The sequence below is a fragment of the Simochromis diagramma genome, unplaced genomic scaffold (assembly GCF_900408965.1).
Source record: "Simochromis diagramma unplaced genomic scaffold, fSimDia1.1 OVJJ01000107.1, whole genome shotgun sequence".
Lineage (NCBI taxonomy): Eukaryota > Metazoa > Chordata > Actinopteri > Cichliformes > Cichlidae > Simochromis > Simochromis diagramma.
Genome location: NW_024387209.1, coordinates 10,004,784 through 10,029,302, shown reverse-complemented (window position 1 = coordinate 10,029,302; position 24,519 = coordinate 10,004,784). Strand labels below are relative to the sequence as shown.

At 38.0% G+C, this 24,519-nt stretch overlaps 1 protein-coding gene across 2 annotated transcripts in view; it reads left to right on the top strand.

Annotated features, from left to right (window-relative positions):
- LOC120746324 (gamma-aminobutyric acid receptor subunit gamma-3-like) overlaps positions 1-24,519 on the top strand; it is a 169,071-nt gene that overhangs the window by 56,553 nt on the left and 87,999 nt on the right. The gene's annotated exons all lie outside the window — the stretch shown is intronic.

Sequence of the window (24,519 nt, the reverse complement as noted above, 5' to 3'; positions counted from 1 at the left end):
AGTTACTGCATCTTTTCCACTGGCATGAAAATCACAAGAACAAAGTTCAACTGTGAGGGGGAAAAAATGGGTTTGGAGAAAGACCAGGACATGGATCAATGGCTTTTTCATAATGGAGGGTCTGATCAGATTCAATAAAACATATGAAGAGCTGAAGCTGAAAGGTTGATGAGCAGTAATGAGAAAATAGCTACTTTTCAGACAACTAAACGCATAAGCAGTCTGTTATTTGGCCTTCAGTGGAGTGCAGCAGACTAAATTGAAGCAACCTCCTATTATTTTGAATCCAAAGGGTCTGTTCTGCCGCTGTCAATAGAGTCAGATATGCATATTTTTCTCCTTTAATTTCTGTCTTCCAATATAAAAAATGTATTGGTTTACAAACAGACTAAATGATGAAAGTACTTCATCTGAACCTGCTCAGTCACAATATGCTTAGCTGGAGCAGTTGACTGGCTGTGTAAAATATTCCCAATTATAAAACAGATGCAGCCTTTTTGTATTCAAGCCCAATGGACTACATTTTAAAAGAGTGCACTGTACAAAGTTGTTTTAAGTCTACCTATTACACTTTCACTGTGGACTCCCACAGCAGAGGATGTTTAGGTTTTCTCTAAAAGTGAAAGCGGATAAATTCAATTTGGGATGCAAAATGGTGTTGCTGAACTCACAGTTCATTAAGTTGATTTTCTACTTTGTACTCCAAGGAGCCGGCAGGACTCGCACAGTCATTTTGAAAGATAGTCTTTGGAACTATTACTAAGGTTACCAAACTGTGACCAAACCAAATGCCAGCTAGGGCCAGTGTTTGACACTTCTTGTCCCGGTTGATTTGCTAACACTTCTGCTTGGTGTGTTAATGCAACTGAAATGGGGAGGAAACAAGAGCGCCTAATTTGTCATGAACAGTACAGAGAAGCACCTAATGCAACATATTACGGCTCAGCCAAACACATGTCCACTGTTTTGACAAAGAGGTTAGTCTACAGTAAGCCTTTTGTGTCATTGTATAATCTATAGCTATGTTATTTTCCTCTGCCTTCTTCACAGTAAAAGCCAACCTGTATTTCAGCAGATGAACTCTTTTAATATATAACCCTCTGAAGTTCCCTTTTTAAAAGGCACAATGCAGTTAAATATAGCTCCAATATAGAGCGTTAAACTGATGGGCTGCCTGTAGAGTTTATAGCTATTGGTAATTTCCAACCCTAGATGATGGCCAGTAACCCTAACCCCTAAAACTAAGGCCTGATTTAGGCTTCTGCAAGAAATTGACAGTGTAACTTTTAACTTTACGCCGTAACCTTTCATGTAACCTGACGTGCACCTCCGGAAAAATCTAACTACATGTTGGGTCGACCAAGCCTGCAATGAGTGAGTGGCCTGGAAGGTTAAAATGAGTTTCTGGTTATGCTGTAGATTTCTTGCAGAAGTCTAAATCAGGTATTAGTGTTTGGAGAGAAGGACCATTAAGTACGTTTTGATGTGTGTCAGACTATTTATTTGTGCAGCAGATTTTAATTGACTAAAACTAAGAGACGACATTTTTGGCTTTTGACTTTAGTAGAATCTAAGTCTCCAAGTTTCTAAATGTTGTCCATTTATCCATTTTCTTCCACTTATCCAATTGGGATTGGGGGTGGGGCTTATCCAGTCTGTTGCTGTGCTACCACAGAGAGGCAGACAGCCATTCAGAATAACCCAAATAAACAACATGCAAATTCCACCCATGAAATGCAAGGCCAGCATTTACAATTCTTCCTTGTATACGTTGTGCTTTCAATGTTGCTGTGTGCTAATTCCATGGATTTCCTCTGGCATCTTTTCACAATCCAAAGACATTCATATCAGGTCAGTTGTTGATTCTAAATTGGTTGTATATATGGATGTGAGACTGTGTGGTGGTTGGCTGTATCCCTGTGTTTCTGTAATGAAATGACACCTGGCGAGGGTGTACCCTGCCTCGCTCACACCCTATAACTGTAAAGATGCACCCCAACGCTCCAGCACCCCGGTAACCCAACGTTTATGAATGGCTTGTATTCTGGGACCTGTGCTACAAAAGGACTTCAACATACTCCAGATATCTTTTCCTTACCCTGCTTCTCTAACCTTACATATTATCACCAGTCAGGCTGATATCAACATCAGCCTGACTTGGAGGATTTTGTCAACTCACCTTTTTAAAACTGTTTTTGGTTAAATTTCTGCCTGTTTTATATTGTCTGATAGCCACCATCAACAGTGGCTATCAGACAATATAAAACAGGCAGAAATTTAACCAAAAACAGTTTTAAAAAGGTGAGTTTTGAGTTGTTTTTCCTGATAGAGGATTTAACATACACAGAAAGAGGACCAAGGGCTTTCACTATCTGGGATCACTATCTGGGATACAAATCTGTCCGGAGCACACAGTTTTGAACGGATTGAGTTGGAGGAAAACAACCATTTCCCTATCTATGAGTGTATTTATATGAATGAGGAAGTGTTTGCAAATGCTGACAGGACTAGTAGCATTAGTATATTTTATTGAAAGACAAAACTACAGTATTAGAGAATAAAAATAAATTATAAATAAAATATAAGGAAAGCTGACCAAAACACTGACTGTGTCAGTTAACAAACTAATCAGTATCACAGCTCTATCATTAAGATGTGTGAAGTCCTGACTTATAATTACAATTGTGTATTCCAATAAATGAACTGGCTACATTGATTAGATGTGCATGAGCAATCTGAGCCTTATTCTTTCAGCTGCAGCCCCGGTGGTGTTCAACAATCTAAGAGGAAGCAAAGAAGAAAAGTAAGTTCACAGCGGCAAGCAGGCTTACTTGGGTGCTCAGTCTTTGGATTGTTTCACTGTATTCAGACGCGCATAACAATACAATTGATTGAAGCCAACAATGAAAAACAAATTCATATTGATCCTAAGTGGGGGCACACAGAGACTTTAGTCACTACAATCCACAGAAACATCCTAGAATGGCTTCTGAATTGTTGTTGTTGTTTTTTCTTTGTGTTGTGATTTTGGGTCTCGGGCCTACCATACCCTAGTTACCAGGACTTTGGAGAACATCTTTTAGCAATAAAACCTGACGTCTTTTGATACCATAGGTTTCATTGATGAAGGGCCAGAACAGCGTGAGGTAACTGAGGAAGTCCGCTCTGACAGCTCTACTTTTCACTCTGTGAAAAGCGATCACTCTATTGAGATGGATGTTATAAATAATTTCTTGTAAGTAATTATAATCAAGCATGGGACTGGCACTTAAAAATGCAATAGAAGAAGAGTTTTAAATGCACTGAATGCATTTAATGTATATCAGAGGAAACAAAAAACATAAAGTGAAATCTTAATAATTGTAACTTTGTGTTAAACATCTCATGAGAATCTTGTTCTGGACTGTACAGCGCTGTTCATTACAAGTATCCACCCACCTACATGTTGTAATTAGCATAATAGAAGCTAATGTATGGCAAACTGATCATTATTCTAACAGAAGCCCCTTCAGGGTGATTCAGCAGTTAAATCAGAGATTCTTGATAACACTGAAGGGGCTCATTTTCCCATGATGTCTTCCTGCCCCCAGATTCCTGCTCCTTACACAGCGACATGAGTACAAAATGCATCAATCAAGTGACACTACTTAAAACAAGTCAACAAAAAAAACTGTAAAAAATGCTTTTGTTACAAACTAAATTACAATACAAACCAAAGTAGGAAGAAAAAGGAGTGAGAAAAATCTCTGTGGTGAAAGAAGAGATGAGACACCCTAAATGTAAAGTCTGGGGAAAAAAAATTGTGGCACTGGCCACGCCCCCAGATTTGCTGCCCCCTAGTGGCCCCCTCTGACAAGATTGTTGTAAATTGGTAATAATGTAATAATCATAAGAATCAGTAAAGCAATGATTTTTTTTTAAAACAGATTATTATGGATTTCAAAATTATAAATATTATTTGTTTTTCATATGTGCCTATTTTACATGATATCAACTTTAATTTGAAATTAATGGCACACATAATTCTTTTTTTTTCTTCTAGTAACCTAAATCTAACAAGAGCATAATAAAACTAGAAATTCTGTTTTTGGTGTGTCACCCCAGTATTTTTAGTGTACTGTTAAATACATCCCAGTTTTTGTTTTTGTTTTTTGTTCTTTTTCTTATGTTAAAATGAAATGTGTAGTTAAAATTCTTTATACTGCTAGAAAGAGGAAATAAGCTGTATGAGAAAATGAATTTGATGTCCCTAATTGTGGTATAATTTTTTAACTGGTTGCTAAGCCTGAACACATCAGATACTTTTTAAAAAAAATTGTATTTATACAGCACCAAATCACAACAACAGTTGCCTCAAAGTGCTTTAGATTGTACGGTAATGACCCTACAATAATACATTGAAAACAGAGAAAACCCCAGTAACCATATGACCCCTATGAGCAAGAGTTTTGGCAGCAGTGGGAAGGAAAAACTCCCTTTTAACAGGAAGAAACCTCCAGCAGATCCAACCTCAGAGAGGGCTGGGCATATGCTGCGACCGGTTGGTGGTGAGTGGATGAAGACAGGAAAAAACAGAATTTAATTATACACCCACTGGTCACTTGTTTGGGGACACCTGTTCAACTGCTTGTTCTAGCAAACATCTAAGCAGCCTGTCACATGGCACGTGAACAGTGGTGTGTAGGCATGTTGAAGTTCAGTTCCAAGCATCAGAACAGGGTGATTTAAGTGTCTTTGAATATAATGCTGTCATTGGTGCCAGACTGATTGATCGAAGTGTTTCATAAACGACTGCTCTATTGGAGTTTTCCCACACAACCATCTCTAGGGTTTACCAGTGTTGGGTAAGTTACTTTAAAATAGTAACTTAGTTACATTACTAGTTACTTCTCTCAAAAGTAACTCAATTACTTCAAGTTACTCGTTACTTTCAAAGTAACTAGTTACTAGGGAAAGTAACTTTGATTTTACTCAGAATTCTCTTGTTAATGTGTTGCTTCCATAACTTTGCCAGTCTTCTAGTTTGCTTACTTGCCACATGTGCACTGTGCCACCTACCAATAGAAAGAAAAAGATAATGTGCATATTTCCACGAGAGAAATCCCACGCCTGGACCGTCATTGACTGCTGCCATGATTCTAGCCTACGTCACAGCGTCATGTGCGCCTTTTACATCCAACACAAAAACTGCAGTCGTGGTGCTTTCGATTGTACTCAGAACTCGGAAATTCTGCCTTCTGAATAGGAAGATGTAGGTAACACCAGACTGCAGATGAGCTGCATACAGGGCTGGACTGGGACAAAAAAATCGTCCTGGGCATTTTGACTAGAGACCGGCCCACCATTATAGGAAAAATCATAAAGCCTTTGAATGAAAATAAACACTGTTGTGACAGTGATGTTCACTGTTTTGATGGTATATATGCATCAATCTATCAATCGTTTGTTGTAAGATTCAGATAATTTTTTTTTAAAAGCTAGATATTTTAAATGGGAATAAGAAAGAAAAGTATTTCTTTGTGCCCCCCTTTCCCTGTTAATGCCCTACCTGCCCCCCTGGCAACACTTTGCTAGATCCGCACCTGCACAGTTACCAGCTGTCAGCTACCTAAAAAAGGATCCTGATGTTATTTGTCTCTCAGAAACAGTTCATAACTTCCCTTCAACTCATTCATGTCACCTAAAAGGTAAACCTGTTTCTCCATCACCTGTTCAGCTCTGATGATCCAGTAAGGACATCTCCTGGTTTCATCTTCATGTTTCCCTCTCACCAGATAACCAAACCGTATCATGACCAGCAGCTTTTTTGCAGCTGTGGCTCCAGCAAACATCAGCTGATACTAGAAATTAATATTAAATAAATTCTAACAACAGCTGATCAGCTTAAACGTGCTGCTGTTGTTTAGCACGACATCCGCTGGTTTCCTCTTTCGGCGCAAAGTGAGCGATAAACAAACAAGAGAGAAAAGACGATCAGCTGATCATTGATCAGTTTTCATGATTGAAGTAGAAACGGGAGAGGGAGGGGAGAGAATGAAAGAAGAAGAGGCAGCAGTGCAGCAAAGACACAGAATAACTCCAGCTTTGTGCCTTTTTCATTGTAGCTGAATTACGGGACAAACTGTTCCTTTTCACCTCAATAAGAAACGCGTAATATTTTCTCTGAATACCAGACGGGACGGTTGGCAACTCTAATAACTTATGAACAAAATAAAGTTCAACATCATTAACTTCATAGCACCCAACCAGCTGTATAGAAACTCCGTCATGCTAGCTAGCACGCAGTACGGAAAAAGTCAGAATAACGAAAATAAACTCCACCTAAACTTGGTTTATATCTGACCCAGAGAGACTGCAGGTCATAACTTCTTACCTGAAGTTCAGTTCACACTTGGACCGGCGGCCGCCTCGGGTCTCTTTTCCTTCTGCGTCCCTTTTCCTTCATCCACCCGCTGGCCTCCACCACTTGCTAATGTTACTGAATCTGTGGAAACTCCGCGATAGCCACCACACGAAGTAACGAGTAACGACCCTATCTAAATCCCAGTAACGACTAACGCGTTCCTGGTTTTGGCATAATAACTAGTTACCGTGCTCGTTACCACAATAATAACGTAGTTACTGTAACGCGTTACTTAATAACGCGTTAGTCCCAACACTGGGGTTTACAGAGAATGGTCGTCTGACAACAGAGTAGATAGTGAGACACAGTTCTCTCGGTGAAAGTGCCTTGTTAGTGTTTGAGGAGAATGGAGAGACTGCTTTCAAGCAGATATGAAGACAACAGTACCTCAAATATTCACGTGTTACAACCAAGGTATGCAGAAGAGCATTTCTGAATGGTCAACATGTCCATTGGGTCAAACTTGTTACTAGCAATGTGCCAGTGAGTTTTTAGCATACTTAATTTAAAAAATCTGTCCATAAATAGAACATGTAACATAAAAGATGAAAACATAAATCAGTAGCTCAATATAAAAATGTGTAATAATAAAGAGATGAAATAAAAACAAGAATATAAAAACCTGATATCGTAAAAATAAATAGCACATTACATGATAAAAACAACAACAACAACATGAAATAAATAAAACAGAAACAGCAGTAGGATCAAGTATGCATTAATAAAAAATTTGTGGATCTTGAAATTTTCTCAATTTGATAGTCAGAGGAGGGGTGTTGCAAAGCTATGGAGCTGCAGTGGTTAGCTTTAATCATGGAATGTGTAAAAGCAGTCGTTAAGGGGAAGAGCAGGAGTACACATGTTCTGTAATGTACTCGAGTGCTAAACGAAGCATACCTATACAGAGAAATAAATGGACCTTGTAGTTAACAGCTAGCCAGTGCAGAGAAGCTGCCAGTGTAATGCTTTTAATTTCCCTTGCATCCTATGTGTTGTATAAAAGAAATATCCCTGATACAACACTAAAGCCAGAAACCCTTTGAGCCAAAGTTGTCCTCAGACAGTGCTTTATCCTGAGATCTTCTTAATAGGCATTTGCTCTGAATACGAGTGCATTCTCAGGTCTTTGCTGGTATTATGTGGCTGTATCCTTGAAAGACTTCTTTTACAAGATATTGAAAAATATCAGCACAATAATAGGGCACAGAGTAATCAGCATTTCTAAAACGGCTCTCACTTAAAAAAAGAAAAAGTAACCCTAACCTGAAAAATGTAGTACCTTTCTCTTGGCCTGCAGTTGCAAAACAGCCACTTGTTTATTTTAAATGTCAGCATCATGGTATTCGTCCTTAATCATTTTTTAAAAGTTTATTTAAAAAGTAAAAAAAAATAAATCTGGATGTAAGCATAGGCTACATAGAGCCATTTTACTTTGAACTTCACTTTTTGAAATCTTAATATTAACATTTTAGCCATTACCATGTTTCTTTTTAGGGGCTATATTACAACAAAAGGGTTAAGTTCTAACTTGGTAGTAAGCTTGCTTACCAGCCACAGAGTGTGCATTACTAATTAATTATGTTAATTATTGCTTACTCAGAAAGTCTAGTTTAGTGACGCTAATTTGCAGAGCCAAGTCCTAGCATATAGCAGTCGGCTAAAACTCCATGTGTCAGAATAGGGTGAAGATTTTCATAGCCCTAACTTTATGACTTAACAAAAATATGTGAAATATTAAAAGAAAATCTTATTGTACATTTGTTTTAAAGGGGTAAAATATCCAAATATCCAGTGGCCTCAAAACTCTTTTTGTATCAGGCTGTAAACACAGTTATACTTTGTAATGGTAACAAAGTAACACGTTATTGAAATAACATTACTGTGTGAATAATCCAGTAAGCACATTTGTAATGCAAGAAACTATATAATTGTAACTGTAATCTTATTACTGAATTTAATGTACAGTAATGCGGTAAATTACTGTTATTGAAAATGTGTAAACGCTTTACTTTGCAACGTGTTACAGCCAACACTGTCAATGAGTACTGTAACGAAGGGATTTCTTTGTCAAGTAATTCAATGAGATACTGCATTACTTAAAAAAAAAAAAAGTAATGCGTAATATATTACTTTTTTGGCATAACCAGTAGTGCATGGTAGTCTCACTCATTTTTGGAACCTTTTTATGGAAGCTCTAAATGACAGCTCTCCCAGCGATCAGCTTCACATTGTAATGGACTCGATTTGCATTTAGTATCATTTTAAGCATGTAGGCAATCCAACATCCAAAGGAGTAATTCATTTCTGAAATAGGCCCAATGAGAAAACTCATTAATGATGCTTAATTATGGTAATCAGGGAAATTTCAGAGAGACAGAAGAAATCTAGCATATAACATATTTTTTAAAGTTTATTTTGATGAAGGGTGCATTTGAACAGAATCTATCATTTTTCTCCTAAAACTACTGTGTCTGTGCCTGTTACCTGTGCTTTGTTCTAATTAAAGCTAAAGAGGTACACCTGTGCCTGAGAAAACAATACTGAGGGGGTGCTGCTTTGATTCAAATATGACAATATGACAAGACAAGAGTGAGAATATGCTGGAGGTAATTCGAATGGTACGAGCTCCAAATTGCATGTTGCTTAAGGGTCACCATCCAAGTACCCTGAACATCCACTGATGTTGATTTAAAATGTAGTAACCTGAATAGATCTTGCACCCTCCTAGACAGGAAGCAGTGGCCAGAAGAAAAAAAGGAAGTTTTCAGTTAGCCCAGAAAACAAGAATGCTTCACCAGAAAGCCAGTGGAAATAAATTAGTCCTTGTTATGTTGCTATGACCACAAGCAATCAAGCAGATATGGGTTGAGTATCCAAAAATTGTACTCAAGTGAGAGTAGCATTACTTTATAATATTATTACTCAAGTATAAGTGAAAAGTAATCAGCCAAAAAGTTACTCAAGTAAGAGTAAAAAATTAGTTTGTGAAAAGACTACTCAAGTAGTGAGTAACTGGTTGTAATGTCCGATTTATTTTTTTTAAATGAATGCAAACAAAAATATCAGACAAACAAAAATAAATAAATATACAAATTTTAGTTATTTCAAATAGAATGTATGTAAAAACAAATTAAGGCACAACAATTCTAATTTCTAGATTAAGTTTTTTACAACAGTCTTTTTTAACCAATACATACAGTAAATAATATAAATATATGAACAGTGCAAACAGAGAAATTAACAGGAGAAAGGGGGGCACAAAGAAATACTTTTCTTTCTTATTCTCATGTCTAGCTTTTAATAAATAATTATCTGATTCTTACAACCAAAGTTTTCATCTGATGTAAAATGCATAGAAGTCCATTACTGTATATAGTAACTATTAAGTCTAATATATAAACTAGTAAGCTATAGTAGTTTTTCCTTTGTGAAGGTACCATCTGTGCAGTCTGTAATTCCGTTGAAGAAAAATGTTGAATTTATTTAACTATTGTGGAAAAATAATTGATTCCTGTGCATTTTTTTTTACACGTGCATTAAATTAAAGTCGATTACGTTGATTAAGCATTATGAGGCGGAGGGTGGGGGTGGTTCCCTATTTGTTTTGCTGTGAGTTGGCAACCCTATTAGTTAGGTTGTTTAATATTTCTGCTAAGTACTCTTTAAAATACCAGAACAGGGAGTATGGTGTAGGTTTAAGTTTATTAGATTGGTCAGTTTTGCTGAACTATGAAATATTTTGGGTGCAGTGTATTTTTTGCATACAGGTATAACAGAATAGCTTTAGTATTTTGTTTTTTAAAACTTGAGTATCAACTCCTACAAAATGCAGCAAGATATAAAAAAAAAATCTATTATACATTATACGGGATGCACGGTATCGGCAGATATTCAAATTTATGATTCGGTATCGGTACTGGACATAAAAAAGTGGCATCGTGCCATCTCTAATAGTAAAGCGAAAGGTACCCTTCCAGGTCCTTATGAAATGCTTTGGGTTGTCAGTTGAATCCAACAGAAAGCCTAGTGGCGTCAGGACACAATTAGAGCAGAGGCTCCAGCCGTCTATTCCAGCCCTAACCCTAATTGTGGTCATAAATATTTTGTACCTGTAAATCAGTTTTGTACTGATTTGTACTACAATAATTTGTGTGTGTGTAAAAAAGATTTGTATGTGTAAAAATAATTTGTGTGTGTGTAAAAAAGATTTGTGTGTGGACTGCTGCCTATGCTGCAAAAACCCACAGAGCTCAGCAGCCCTCGCAACAAATTCTGGATCCTTTGCTTTTAGTTAGCATTAGCAGCACATCCTGCATCCGATGTGAAAGGACCTTTATGCTGCCCACTGTGACACACAGCCATGGTCCCGGGTCAGCCCTGACTTTGTGTTAAACTAATCCTAAAGTAATAATGGTATTTCTAACCACTGACATACCACAACTTTATCCTTTCAACAGCTACTGAAAGTTACAGGGACCTAGCTTCTATCGGATATTTATATAGAGATCCTCCAGCTTCAAACTGTATTACCCTTCAAGGACCTGCAGTTTAAAAAAGTGCCCCTCCGACAGCCAAACCCATCTGTTCTCTGATTGGATAGTTAAATTTGTGATTGACATGGCATTGACCAATCAGATGAAAGGAAAAAAATAGGGTCAAAATTCGTACTTGTAACTTTGTTTCACATGTATTTTTTGGCTAAATCCACAAATCTTTTTTACGCACACACAAATTCTTTTTACACATACAAATCCTGATTTACAAGAACAAAATATTTATGACCACAATTTGATCCCATATAACCCTAACCTTAACCATAAACTTATCTCTATCACATACTGTTTTCCAAAGTGAGTCAGTATCTGAAAGTGAACAGATTTAACGTACATAACGCTTTGTTAGGTTGATTTTCATGTCAGACGTAAAACACGTGTAGATTCATGTGTATAGACTCTAATGCCTCCCAACGCGTAACATACCAACGATTTGTCACAGTCGTCGGTATGTTATGCGTTGGGATGAGAAAGTGTTGAAATGTCACTTAACTTTGGACCTCTGACTTCTTCAAGGTCAAAAACAGCTTAGCCCTGTGATAGACTGGTGACCTGTACACGCCATAGCCCATCTCTCACATTATGATAGATGGATCTATCCGATAGATTGGATAGATTGCTACCATATGGCAAACTCATTGTTTGACAGCTTAAATTATGTCAGATACTGATAGTATGGGACATTAGAATACGTCTTGTATAAAAGACAAAGTATTGAATGTTTAATTTTGTCCTTGTAAATAAATGAAAAAGTCTTACTTTGCTTGTTTCACAATCCAATTTCACCAAAATTTGGAAAAGTTAAATATCTTTGATCACGCAGTTTGCTGTACCTGTATCACACAGCTGCCTCTAGAATGAAAACTGCCTTTACAGCTCCATCACTTTGGAGCCAGAGAACCACATTTTACTTGAGTTTTATGCCTCTTTTCAGTTCAGCAACTTTCTGAAGCCTCTGCTCCCTCCATCTCTCTCTGTGCGAATTCAAACATCAAAATGACAGCACAAATTATGTTCTTTGAAGACAGAAATCATGTCATGGAAAAATGGATAAACAGGCCTCCCTTTACGCTCGGTAAAAACATAGACGACTCAGTCACCAACTCAGGGTTGAAATTCCCCAATTTTTGCGTCAACTTTTCCATCTTGGGTATGTTGTTAAGGTTTACCTTTGTGGTCAGATCAGCACGCACCACAGCTACCACAGCAGGTCATAATTTATGGAAGACATAAAGTGATATGATGAATTTGACATGTGTTCTTAAAGGATTTACAAACATGAAATATACATGTATATCCTTTATGGTTTTATGTTTTTTTTTCACATTCTTTCAACAATAAACTGATAAAAATCAAGTAGCCATTCAAATGTGTGAATTCCTTCTTTTTTCTTCAATTTTAACTGACAGGAAGACAGAACAGCCTCTTCAAAAAAGAGCAACAACACACACACACATGTGCACACACACTTGGGAGTAATAGAGTTGTTGTGAATTAAAAACTCAGCAGCCTGTAGTGGGTCACTGGGGCATGGCTGAGCTCAGCTCGCTGTGGGAGTCCAAACTTCGTCTCAGCGGAGAACAGGATCCCGCTGCGACCGTCCAGTGATTTTCCTCTGCGTAAGCGCTGATTGGCTTCACCCCGTCAGGGCCGATGGATGCTGGTCAGTGAAATGTGAATCCCCAGCCGCCTCCGGAGTTCTCTGGACTGGAATTAGTGCCAAGTCACAACTCTTTTATCTCTCCCTGTCCACCTCTGCATCTTCACCTCTCCCCCTTTTTTTCATCCACTTCTCTGAAAATATCACAATGCTAAACAGAGAGAGAGGGAAAACAACTAATTTCTTCAGCTTGGCTTGGCTTTTTTGTCAAAGCTCCACATTTCCACTGCACTGCACTCGTCGTGTTTCTTGAGTCCAATCCATCATGTGTCCTGTGTGTGTATATGTGTGAAAAACTAAAAAAAACAAAAACAGGTCAAATCCTCAGTGTGCCATCAACTCGTAATCGTATTGATCACACAGAAGCAAAATGACAACATATTCAGCAACCAACTCAAGGATGCTTCTCATCTGCCTTTGAACAAAACATATTATCTCTCCTCATTTTGCACTCGCGGTAATGGGCACAGGCTGGGATGATGCAACGCCAAATGAAGCTGATAGTAATTTAGGACATACTGTGATGAATAGTTGAGTGATTAAACGGCATTAGGGGCATTAAAGTCAAGTGAAAGTGCGGGGCTTTTATAGCTGGTGCTGGGAGAGGCAGATAACAGAGCCAGTAAATTAACTGACAAAGATGGACACTGACATCTACACGATGCTGTCGATGTCTATGCTTGCCAGTGAGTGGGTAGCATTTTGAATTTGTTCCTCTGCATTTGCACAACACCAGTATGTATCAGTTTGCAGTCGAATTTATTAGGACCATCTGTTCTGTCATTGAAACATACTAAAACCAAGTGTAAGCTATAGTACCATACTGATAACAGGCATCAAAATGTTATGTTGCTGGGTGTTACCCAGTGTTTTGTGTTTAAGTTCTACTTCTTGATTATTGGTTATTCATGGTTTTGTTCGCTTGATGTTATTTGTTGTTCTGTCTTCCTTGTGTTCCATGTGTCATGTTCTTTTAGTCTGTCTTTCAGTGTCAAGTCTGCCTCTTTTTGCATTGTCTCTTGTTTCCTGTTTTATTTTGATAGTCCCAGTCCTGTGTGCAGTGAGTCTAGTTTTGCTTCCCCTTGTCTCGTTATGTCTAATTAACACCCGCTGTCTCCCTCCTGTTTCCATTCCCTCATTACTCCTCTGTATATTTAACCCTTTAAAACCGGTCGGAGCGGGCACGCTCTGTTTTGCGTAACTATTTTTAAATCCCGGTAGCTCTGCAACCACGTAAGCTAACACAATAATTTTTTTTGCATATGAAACCGGAGGAGTTGTACTTACATCTTATGCCATCAGCTTGTCCTAGGTCACGGTTTCCTTCCACATATAGCTTTGCAAAAACTGCATAAAAAGCGCTTGCAGCAACAAAAACATAATATTCCAGAAACTCGCTTTGCCGATCCGATCAGCTGTTTGTAACACTTCCTATGTTGGAATAGACGTCAGCGTGAACTTTCCCATGTCTGCCATTACCTGCCCGAAACCAGAAGTGACGTCATTTTCGCGGAAATGTAGTTTTTTAACCATCAGGGCCTCATGAGCCTATTCTGGTGTTTTTAAAAGTTATCTTTGACTTTATGACTTTCTGTGTCGTTTCTGGGATATTTAGAACTCATATTGCACTGCTGGAAATAGTTTATTTTGATGCATATGCTGCTTTTTTGCAAATTTGCACTATAATATTTATTTTCGTTTTTCCTGCAGTATATAAAAATTGGTGTATTTCAAAAATAAAACTATGAAAAACTATGATCTGCTTGGAAAGAAGTAATAAAAATTGGTGGTTTGGAAAATGCCTCTAAGGTTTTAAGATGGTGTGCATATGATTTAGAGTTTACTCCAAATCAATATGATAATAGATTCAAAAACTGGATTTCAAAAGGTATAACTAATTATTATTCATTTGTCCATAAGGATGCATTTCAAAGCTTTGAATTTTTAAGGAGTAAACAGGACTTGGGATCAGATGATTTTTTTTTAGATATCTACAGATCAGAAATTATTTTAATCAAAACTTAAAAGTGAACCTAAACGAATTACAATTTGTAGAAACATTCTTATTACTAACCAAATCTGAAGTGCAAAGTAAAATTATTTCTAAATTATATAACAGCATCCGGCGGTGTAAAAACGACAGCACTCTGTATATTAAAGCGAAGTGGGAAAAGGAGGGTAATTTGACAATTACAGAGAAGAGTTGGGCTCACGCATGCAAGATACAGTGGGCTACCACTGGGTCTAATGTTTGGCGTGAATTTTGCTGGAAAAGCATTATGAGATTTTTCATTACCGCTGCTCAACAAAGATATCGAGGAATTGGTGATAAATGTTGGAGATGTGGGGGAGACGGAGCTAACTGTCAGGCTCAGGAGAGACTCGGAGGCAGATCGTCACTTAAGTTCACAATTTATTTACACACAGACACCAGGTGCGGATATATACAGGTGAGGGGGCACAGGAAGAGGGTCTCCGGGGAACACAGGCACGGGAAAGGGACGGGCTATGTACACAATCCTTCACTGAAGCTCAGGTAGCTCGGACTCCGGCTTAGCTCACCAAACGGCGGTCCTCAGGCTGGCGAGAAATCTGGCACAGGAAGGAAGAACAGGTAAGTTGCGGCACGAAAGAAACTCGGGAAAAAGCTCAGATTTGCAATGACACTGACGAGTGTTACACAATAATCCAGCGAAGAAGCACTCTCAGCAGCCGCCTTAAGAAGTGAATAAGATGAGACGATTGTTTGCAGGTGTCCGAGCCAGGGGCTGGAGCCGTCATGACTCCGCCCCGGTAGAGCGCAGTGCGCGGGAGGGGAGAGAGAGAGACGCAGCACAACAAAAACACTTGTAGCCATACAGAGTCAGCCGAGAAGGCACAGGGTCATGACACTAACCATTTCCACATCTTTTGGGACTATAAAATTATTCGCCAGTATTGGTCTCTAATCCATGATCATTTACAAAATGCTTTTTCATTTGTTTTTCCTTCAACTTTTGAGACCATATTTTTGTGCAATGCACCAGTGGATAAACTGAATTCCAATGACAGAAGACTCCTGTATATCCTTCTGGCCGCAAGTAAAAAGCCTCTTACGAGAAGATGGCTTAAGCCTGAACCACCAACGATAGAAGAATGGATACATTCTGTACAAGAGATCTAAACGATGGAAAAAGTGTCATTTTCTCTTAAACTTCAGAGGGATACCTTCTACGGAATATGGTCTAAATGGACAGACTATGTTAAGCATATGAGGTGTGATTTTGTATATGATGTTACAACCCTTAGTACTACGTAAACCTACCTGCCCTGCTGCCTCCTAACCCTATTTCTTTTCTCTTTTCTTCTTTTCTTTTCTTTTTCTGTCTTCTTTATTTTTCAATTATGAGTTAAAATGTGACAGCAAAGAAAGTGTAAAAAGGCAAACTACTGTTATGTTCAACAGCTGTCCCAATAAAAGAGATAATAACAACAACAACAAAAAACTATGAAGACACTCAAAATAAATTTCCTGTGGTAGGAAACTATTTTGTGCAACCTTTTTGTATTTACAGTTTTGAGGGATAAGCCTCTTAAATGTCTCTAACTAGAACTATATGTTACAAAAACAAAAACGATTTTCAATATTTTTGTAGTTTATTGCACTTTTTTGCAATTTATGTAATTACTATGCACTTAATGCAGACATATTATTAAAATTTGGGCTGTAATGGTTGTATTGATGTATAGCAACTTGAAATGCTCCCAAAAATGGCACTACAACATGTAAAAATACAATATAAGCTCTGGTGGACTTGGTTCTACGGTAGGTCTTAAAGGGTTAAGCCCTGTGCTTTCCTTTGCCCTTTGTTGCGTCATACCTCCTCATGTGTTTTAAGTCTCCCCGTGTTTCTGGTTTTGGTGTTAATTCTAGTTCCACATTTCTAGTGTTCTTTTCTTAGTTCTTCTCAAGGTTTTTGGCTTGTTTATTTCGTGTGAGTTTACGTTTATGGAGAAGTTTCCCCAGCAATAAAGCTGCCGTCGTAAGTTATATATCCCTGTTTGAGTCCTGCATTTTGGGTCCAATCCTGCCTGCCACATAGCTTCACATGACACAAAAAATGGGCACACTGTGGTCATAAAGGGCTGGACAAGAGACAATACTCAAGAAAGAAACTGAGAAACTTAAATGATGCTCAGCTGGTGCAAAAGGGCCCAACATGTGCCAGACAAATTTCTCCTAAACCATTACACCAGCAGCCGAACCTTTGATGTGAGGCAGGAATGGATCCATACCTTCCGACCATCCAAATGTCACAGCAGAAATCTTATCAGGGCAGGTAATGTTTTGTTATGTCACCTGGTGTGGTCTTCTGCTGCTGTTGTCCATTTGCTTCAAGGTTCAGAGATGCTCTTCTGCTTACTTTAGTTATAACATTTTGGGTTTTGGGGGGATTGAGTTGAGTTTGAGTTACTGTTGCTTTCCTATCAGTACAAAGCAATCTGGTCATTCTCTTTGACCTCTGGCATCAACAAGGCACTGTTGACCAGAAGACTCATTGGATATTTTCTGTTTTTCAGACCCTAGGATTCAAAGCCACATTCAAAATCACCTTAATCAATTCTCTTCCCCATTCTGATGCTCAGTTTGAATTTCAGCATGTGTACATGCCTAAATGCACTGATTTGCTGCCTTGTGATTTGCTGATTAGATAATATCATTTTAAAGAACAAATGAAAAATATACTTGGTCAGTTAGATATTTGGTTAGGTTTAGGTATCAAAATTTGGCTACTCAGGTACCCCACATAGTTACTTAGGTTACTTAGGTTACACAGTTTGGGTTGTATATGCACAATTTTACAGCATGTGTTACAAAGCTACAGCCTTTACTAACAATTTTCTACTGGGGATTTTACTTGAGTCTGCCTGTTTGCTTTTTGGGGATTACTATAGATGATGACAACCTGCACTGATTATTAATTAACTTTAAAAAGTATATAATGTGTGAAGTGTGCTCTAAAACAGTGAAAAAAAAGATACTTTTCAATTTTTAAAACATAGTGATATTCATTAGATTAACAAGTTAACTGTAGATACTTAGGCTTCTATCTATATTTGGTGCAATTTTATAACCAGGTTTTTCAGAACAGTTCTCTAGGCAAGAAATAAAAAGCAAAAACCCTCTAAAAAATAGATTCTGTGTTCAACATAAAAGTTTCCTCTTGACATTATGCATTTTTGCAATTTCACAGCTATTACGAGACAATGTTGTACTGTAACATCTGCAGTTGCTGAATATCAATTGTTGCTTTCATCCAAACACGGATCCTTTAACCGCTAGTGAAAGCTCTTCACCACTCAGTGTCAAAGCAGATAATTTTCACCTGTTTGGAAGTGATAGGCTGCTATTTGGGGCCGTGCAACGGTTTGTGTCACAGCTCGGCTTTTTAATCACAGTCACTGAAAAAGAAACATACTGTATCTCTATACTGATACTGCAAATTATTCAGTGCTTAATTAGTCATGATCGTACTACGTTACCTATGCCAGCGCCTTATTCAGTGTTTGACTTCAATAGTGAATGAAAAGGATTAATGGCAGAGTAATGTGCTCCGATCCTTTTCTTGAAGGTGAAAGGCTCCAGTTGTGGAAGTATAGGAAACGCATTGTTGGAAAATGGCACAAAGACAGCAGACAGATATGTCAAAAAGACCATCAAATGTTAGCGTTTTCAAAAGATCTAAAATAAATAGAGGAGAACTACCGAGGCATTGTGAGTGGCCTCCTCCAAAGTTATATACAGTATCAAATGGCATTGATTTTAGCTATTAGTAACTCCTATCAAAACACAAAGCAAAGACGTTTTACATCTGCTGTCTACACTAATAATTAACCAGGGAGTGGCTAGTCAGCTACCTGTGACTTAGCGATGGAACATATATCTTGCATTGGTTGTTCTTTTATGTCCAAGTCAGCTTTATTGTCATCGTAACATACACTCCATACAATATATACAGCTGTTGAAATATCCAATGTGAGCTGCAGAATGTGTCATTAATATCAACTGTTAAACACAGCTCCTTTAACTGATAGCACATTAAAATCAAACGTCCACTACAAAGACGACAATTAACATTTTCTATTTTGATTCTTTAAGTTTTTGTAACTCTTGTCTCTCTTGTCACATGCCATTTCAAACACATCTGTAGTGAGTGGAGAGGGATTGATACTCCCACTACAGACGGCCATTTATATTAGACAGTCTCTAAGACAAAGGGGGAAAAGCAGTGTGTATGTTGTCTCCCAGACAGTGTGAGTGTGAACATCTTTTCTTTGTGCTTTTTTATTATTTGGACTGATAAACCCACTGAAGAACAAGTTCTGTGTGAGTGAATCTAGACTTTTTCTGCTTCTTTTCCCTTTGCTTTGATCACTTCTGCTTATTGAGTCTTTTCACTTTTTGTTCTTCTTTCATTGGTAGAGTCTTCAGAGGTTATTTTCATTTTTTCGCCTCTTTTCACAAATCCTTTCTCATCCAGGTTTGAGATCAAGGTCGTCCTTTGCAAAGTTGAGCTAAGCAAATTAGCTGATACTTGAGTCCCAGAGATATAGACAGTGAACACATTTATCATTTCGTAATTTAAAGGGAAAAAAAGAGACAAAGAGAGGGACAGTGATTCAGATGAAGAGGACCGATTATTATTCTCACTGGCACGCTATCAATCTAGCACAGCCCTCAGTCTTCTTGGCACAGAGATGCTGCATCTATTAGTCAGTATGTGCATTTCCAAGATGCTATTACTGACCCAAAACATAAAACAGGTCACGGCAATACAACGCAGCCGTGCTTTTAATTTGTTTTGATTGGGTGCTGTCAATTCATTTGATTTTGTTCACAGTTTTCTGCAAACAGGGAGCCGGCAATCAGCACTGTAATTATTTTGATAGTCTAGTGTGTGCCTGAGTTGGGGATTATAGGAGATAATGGAAAAACGATGCTTTTTATTTAGTTTTAAGGTTTTAAATTTTATTTATTTTCCTTAATGTAACGCAGCAATCTTTTTTATTTTTTCCCCCTTGCTCCCAATAATTCAAATAAGTACACGGATGGATGAGTGGATGAGTCAGCCAAATACATCATGAATTAGAATGAGATTATAAGGATAAAGAAGTGAATATTTTAACTTGAATAGTATTATAAGGTAAGATGAGTAATAGAAATATGTGATTTATCAACAGTCATGAGAAGCTCTGACAGAATGAAACCTCAAGTTACTGGCAGTTAGGTGCATATTTAAACCTCTATACTGATTTCTCTCTCTCTCTTTTTTTTTTATCTAGCATACACAAATGGAAATACAAGGACAGTAAGGCCACATTGTAGATAACACATATTCCATCAAATCAAATATCATTTCGTTCATCCTCCAGGAAATGCCTGCCTACTTTTGCCACATGATCCCACCAGGAGGAACCCAAGGATCCAAGGATTTTATCCTGTTGTTGCCTAGCCTGTAGAGGTCTGTACGTCCCTCCATTAATATGCCTCCCCAGACCAGAAGTTACTTGATACTTACTCAAAGTTACTTACTCAAATGGTGGAAAGTCCCAGATTTAAGCCCTATGGAGTGACCTTTGTCCTTTAGATGCAGATGGACCACCGAGTCTTGTCCCGTCAAGGTGGCTCTTCTATGTTGTGCCATGCGTTTATGAAGTGGCAAGGTCACTCCTTTGAGGACACCAATGTTCACATTTTGGACAGAGAAGATGGTTTGAAAGAATAGTGAAAGAAGCAATCTACGTCCACTGTGAGCGACCATCTTTGAACAGAGGCGGTGGTTTATGACACCAACTGTCTGCCATCTATCTGTTTGTTCATTTTATCTTGTGCTTGTATTTTATTGTTCTTATTCTGCCATTGTTTTACTAAGTGTTTTATCCTATTGTAAAGTGTCCTTGGGTGACTTGAAAGGCGCTCATAAATAAAATTTATTATTATTATTATTATTATTATAATCCAGTTTTGAGATCCCTTCCCAGACGCCTTAACCCCTACTCATGTCCTGGGCCTTTTGACCTCAGGAAATCACATAATAGGGTTTCCCCTCAGGCTGTGCTTTCATCTGTGAAAAGGGCACTGGTGATGGACCTGCGAGATCTGGTATTCTATGGCAAATGCAAGTCGGCTTCACTGTGCCGGGGAGTGAGCACAGGGACCACTACAGGACGTCGGGCTCACAGGCCACCTCATGAAGTCTATTTCTGATTATTTGATCAGAGACATTCACAGCAGTGACCTGCTGGAGGTCATTTTGTAGAGTGCTGGCAGTGCTTATACTGCTCCTCCTTGCACAAAGCAGCAGATGCCTGTGTTGCTCATGGGCTAGGGATCTTCTATGGCCCTGTCAGATAGACTGTAGGTAGTAGTCTCTTTGTACATAAGGCCATGTTCAACAGGAGCATCCACCATTATAGTAGGATATATTTTACAAATGAGGAAAAGCACAATATGGCCCCTTTAAAGTTCACCTCTTCTTCAAAATAAGACTTTCCTATTTCTATCTATTTATATTTATATTTTTTTAAATTCCCGACACCTCAATTAGTGGTGATGGGATACTCCGTATCCATAGCAGCTCCACTTATGTGATCAAGGCTGACAAAAACAGGTGTGTTTTTGTGTAAAAGCTTTCTTTGTGCAAGTTAACGGTAAATCGTCCGAAAAGCTTGATTTTCCCTTTTGAATCATGGCTGTGAATATCAGCAGGGATTAGGAGTCCACACTGGACTCGGGGATTCTCATGTTTATTCCTGTTTTATTCATCCTCCGTGACTTTGGTTTTCCAACAACCCCGTGCATGCACTTAAACATCGTCAGAATGGAAAGAAAGTGTACACCCTCAGCGCAACGGCAGCCGGGGACGGACTCACTGAATAATTGAGTCCACAGAGATTGAAGGACTTCCTGAAGCCCCACTCCAAACAGACAGAAACACCTATTTTTGTGGCAGGGCCACTTACTTACGAGGAACACAAACAAGCACACACAGAGATTCACTAACACGGATGCACACACATACATATCTAGCTATCCATCTGTCTATGATTAATACACACATGCAGGGAAAAAACATCAAAGGCTCCCACCCTCTTCAGAAGAGACTCTTAGACTCAAAAAGGGAACATTGTGTTTCCCTCCCTCTGCTTCTCATTTCATTTCTGTTAAATATCCACTGCTCATTTTTGCTTTATGCACTGTTGAGAATGTTTGTAAATCTGTTACGGGTTACTTGGCAATATCTCCATGTTAAAAAGTTTGATTCTAGAGTGGAGATGCGTTTACAGCTGCAGCAATGTTATTTCACTGGATTTAACCACGATTTAGCTTCTCGGTGAGCTGGCCGTGTAAAATAAATATCTAGCTTTCAAAATTGAGTATACTCTTCTTAATTTAAGTCATTCAAGTGCCTCAAAGAAAATCACACAAATATTGGAGTGAAAAGCAAAAACAAACTTTGTGATCATATGGTGGTTTTCAGTCGCATAGTTAAGAAGTATTTCACTTGATGTCATACATATTTATGTGTATTTATTGGGCACATCAAAACTAAAGAACCTTACTGATGCAGTGAGATATATTTGAGTTTGAGTATGTCTGACTTACAAAGTTAGACCACTGGTCAATCAAATATTAAAGGTCTACCATGAGCTTTGAGAAATAAAGCCTAAATGGCAAAACAGGCACATTGCTGGCCCCCCTTGGGCCTTCAGACCTGCCTTGATTTCCTCATGGCCCAGATTCAGCAAAGTGCTGAATACCTTCCTTAGAAATGTTGGTCTTTACTGACATGACAACACCACAGTGCTGCAGATTTGTTGGCTGTCCATCAGTGAATTCCACCACAAAAGATCTCACCAGATTGAGATCTAGTGACTGTGGAGGGCATTCGAATACACTCAACTCATTGTCATGTTCAAGAAAAAAGTTTGAGATTTGATTTGTGCAATTGTTCAAATTTGGTGAGAATCAGAGGCGGAGCCAGACATTTGAAACACCCGGGGCTTAGCCCTAAAGGGTAGTATGCATGTGGGATTATTATTTTAGAAATGACTGAAAGACTGAAAGATTAATTGGCTCTGTTTTGAGTTTTGTTCAAAAAAGAATGACTTCATATAGGAAAAAATATATCACATATGCAGGACACCATAAACTAGTTTTTTAATTAAGCATCAAGGCAGAACAAAGTCGGGTCTGTATCAAGACACGAGGACTAAACCCCAATTCAACCAGACCAAGAACTGATCCAGAATTAAAACAGGACTACAACAGTTCAAAATCAGGACTATTTAGGATTTAACCAAGACAGAACCAGAATCAGAACTAGATGATAGTAGCACTAAAAATCATCATAGACCTGCACTACACTTATTTTTTAATTCTACCAAAGTACAATATTTAGATTCAGAAAAGTTTATATAATTATTTAGCCTTGTTGTGCAAACAAGCCTGCATAACTTAATAAATATAGAATTTGAAAAATAGCAAACCTAAAAAGAAACACTAGGTACGAGATACATGAGTACCTATGATACGGTGATACTTTTGGTAAACAACCATTTGACTAACATGTCTGTCTCACCTGCTCTTGTTCCATCTCTGTTCTGTCCTCATTCTCCTCTCTCTCTCTTTGTGTTGACAATCATCAAATATACAGTTGAAACCAGATATTTATGTACTCTTCAGATAAAAACACTTTTTTAATTGTAACATCAAATCAGACTAAATGTTTATTTTTTTAGATTGATAAATATAAAAAACATATTTGTTAATTTTAAGAGTAAAGAGAGAAACTATCTGTATTTCTTAATTGCAAATGGCACCAAATTGTATTCAAAATTGAGCCACACTTATGGAGGTCCACAATTCTTTTCCTGGTGTTTTGGTTGACATCTCTTGATTTTCCCATGTCACAGAAACAGGCTCTGTGTTTTGCCTTATATGCATCCACAGCTGTGCCACCAGTTTACTCACATGGACTCTACTAACCTATCAGAAGCTTCTTCAGCTCAGAATGGAATCGTCTGTAGTTTTCTTATTAATTAACAATAAACTTAGTGTATGTACTCCTAAATTTGATGAAAGTGATAAAAAATAGACAGCTCTGTCTCTCTTTATTCTGACATTTAACTAATTCAAAAGATATTTCAATATTTATCCAAAACAAAACAAGTTTACTCTAAATTGATGTTGTACAGTAAAAAAATGTTCTTGTATTTTCCATAAAGTGTATGCAAATATCTGGTTTAAACTGTGGATATACTGCTGTGTATTGAAATCCCTCTTGTTTTGCATAGAAATATACTGAACAACATACAAAGCATAATATATAAAATAACATTTACCTGAGTTTTTTTCTTTGAAAGAAGCCTCTAATGTCCATTCTTATATTTCAGTACATAACTGAAACCGATTTAGTCGGGGAGGGTAAGAACTGAAAATATGAAATAAACACACGTAAGCTAAGACTCTAAAAAAATAGCATTTGTTCGGCTTTTCATTTCGCCATTTGTTGATTCACTTGAAGAGCAAGTAACGTAATATTGGTCAAGTGATCAGTTTGATATCAATCTTTCGTGATGCACCGTCATATTTACATTATTTGTACGGTACGAATGATTTGCTTTGGTACCTGCTCAAACTTAAGCTCTCCTTAGTATGGCTGGCTCCGTTTCTCCAACAGCGCACACAGGCGGCAGCTGCCCCGCCCTCTCGCTCAGTCGCTTAGTGCCTGAGCTCGGATCATACCAATATCAGGGGGGATTCACGCACAGTCGCAAATTCCCACAGTGTGCACTATGTGCTTCGAATATTGTGTGTACTTTTTGTTTTATACAGTTGTCAGCCAGACATCTAACTATGA